Raw genomic sequence first — 2,429 nt, forward strand, 5'->3', positions numbered from 1 at the left:
TTTATTTATTTATTTTTTAAAATATATTTTATTGATTTTTTACAGAGAGGATGGGAGAGGGATAGAGAGTTAGAAATATCAATGAGAGAGAAACATCAATCAGCTGCCTCCTGAACACCCCCTACTGGGGGTGTGCCCGAAACCAAGGTACATGCCCTTCCCCGGAATCGAACCTGGGACCCTTCAGTCCGTAGGCTGACACCCTATCCACTGAGCCAAACCGGTTAGGGCTATTCTTGCAATATTAATGCTTATTGTAGGTAAAACTATTATATGTAAGATCATTTTTCTTGAATTGGTGTTTATTGCATGTAACATTATATTTAAGATTGTTTTTCTTGAAATTAAAAAAAAAAAAACTGAAGGAAAAAAAAAGAAAGCAACCCTGGCCGGCTTTGCTCAGTGGATAGAGTGTCGGCCTGCGGACTGAATGGTCCCTGGTTTGATTCTGGTCAAGGGCATAGACCTTGGTTGCAGGTCCCTGGGCTCTGGTCCGGGTGTATGCAGGAGGCAACCAATCAATGTGTCTCTCTCACATCAATGTTTCTCTCAGTCTTTCCCTCTCCTTTCCACTTCTCTAAAATCAATGGAAAAATATCCTTGGGTTAAGATTAACAAAAAAAAAAAAAAAGAAAGAAAGAAGAAAAAGAAAAAGCAGAATGGTGGGAGCCAGGGCTGGGGGAGGGTGGGGAAGAATTAGTGTTTTGTTTTGTTTTTTAATCCTCATCCGAGGATATGTTTTTCATTGGTTTTAGAGAGGGAGGGACAGAAAAAAGTATTGATGTGAGAAACATTTATTAGTGGCCTCCCGTATGCTCCCCGACCTTGAACCCACAATGCCCTGACCGGGAATCAAACCCTTGACCCTTTGGTGCACAGGACAATGCTCCAACTAACTAAGCCACATCAGCCAGGGCAAGGAGTTAGTGCTTAAGGTGCACAGAGTTTCAGTTTTGGAAAATGAGAAAGTCCTGGAGATGGTGGGAATGGATGCATAACAATGTGAAGGTACTTAATGCCACTGAGTTGTGCACTGAAAAATGATTAAAAATGGCAAGTTTTATGTGCATTTTGCTACAATACAAAAGCAACCAGCCCAGCCAGCGTGGTTCAGTGGTTGAGCATTGACCTCTGAACCAGGTCACGGTTTGATTCCTGAGCAGGCTCAATCCCCAGTGTGGGGCCTGCAGGAGGCAGCCGATCAATGATTCTCATCATTGATGTTTCTCTTTCCCCCACCTTCCTCTCAGAAATCAATAAAAATATATTTTAAAAAACAAAAACACGGCGAACTCCGCGCCCGCCTTGGCCGACAAAATGGACATGTCTCCGGACGACATCATTAAGCTAAACCGGAGCCAGAGGCCGCGGCGGGGCCGGCTCCCAGGGAGGCCGTGGTAGCGAAGTGCAGGCGCTGCACGAGTGAGCTGGGTCGCAGGCCCATCCGGAACCGGAACCGGGCGAACTGGCGGAGGCAGGAACCAGCCGGTGCCCTACAACCGGCCGAAACAACTTCCCGACAAGTGGCAACAGGACCTTTTTGACAGCGGCTTTGGCGGTGGCGCCGGCTTGGAGACGGGTGGGAAACCGCGGGTGTCCAACCTTTATTTCGGAGTGTCCGACGCTGACACCCAGGAACTCTTTGATGGATCTGGGACTGTGAAGAAGGCCGGCGGACGCCCTGAAAGCTATGAAACAGTACAACGGCCCTTTGGATGGCCGCCCCATGAACGTCCAGCTCGTCACATCCCAGCACGCAGCGCAGGCCGGCACAGTGTCAACACGGCGGGCGACTAGAAACCGAGGATCTGGAGGCTTCGGAGAGGAGCCTGGGGAGGAAGCTGGGGCACTGGCCGGAGCTGAAAGCAGATCTCCGCGGAGGAGTCGGACGCCCAGCTGGACGCTGACCACGCGAGGATGGACACGAGTTACAGCCCCGGCGGCTCGGTGCGCGGGGCTAGGCCTAGGCGTTGTCTTGGTCTCGCCCTGCCTCCCGGGGCGGGTCAGCTGGGCCCTGTGGCCAATGATGGAGTTGTTTCTGCTGTTTTGAAATAGGATTTAAAACTCATATAAAGATTTTTCTTTCCCTTTTTTTTTCTGAAACAGATCTGTTTTGTACACAGTTATTTTTGGGATAAATTTTACTGGTTGCTGTTGTGGAGGTGGCGTTTTCACCTTTGCCATAATAAACAGAAACGTGTGTAGAAAAACACACACATATACAACAATGTACTACATAAATATGGTGTGTTAACATACTGCACAATATTTCTTAAATTACTCTGCTGTGGTAAGAGTATTTACTTTCACATCAGATTATTCTGTGATGTCTTTTAAACTTTTTGGAAAAATACATCATTTGTAAAGAAACCTTGATTTGGGTTCAATATAATATTAGTTTTTAAAACTATGAATGTTGTCTTTCATAT

This window comes from Myotis brandtii, unplaced genomic scaffold (assembly GCF_000412655.1).
Source record: "Myotis brandtii unplaced genomic scaffold, ASM41265v1 scaffold236, whole genome shotgun sequence".
NCBI lineage: Eukaryota > Metazoa > Chordata > Mammalia > Chiroptera > Vespertilionidae > Myotis > Myotis brandtii.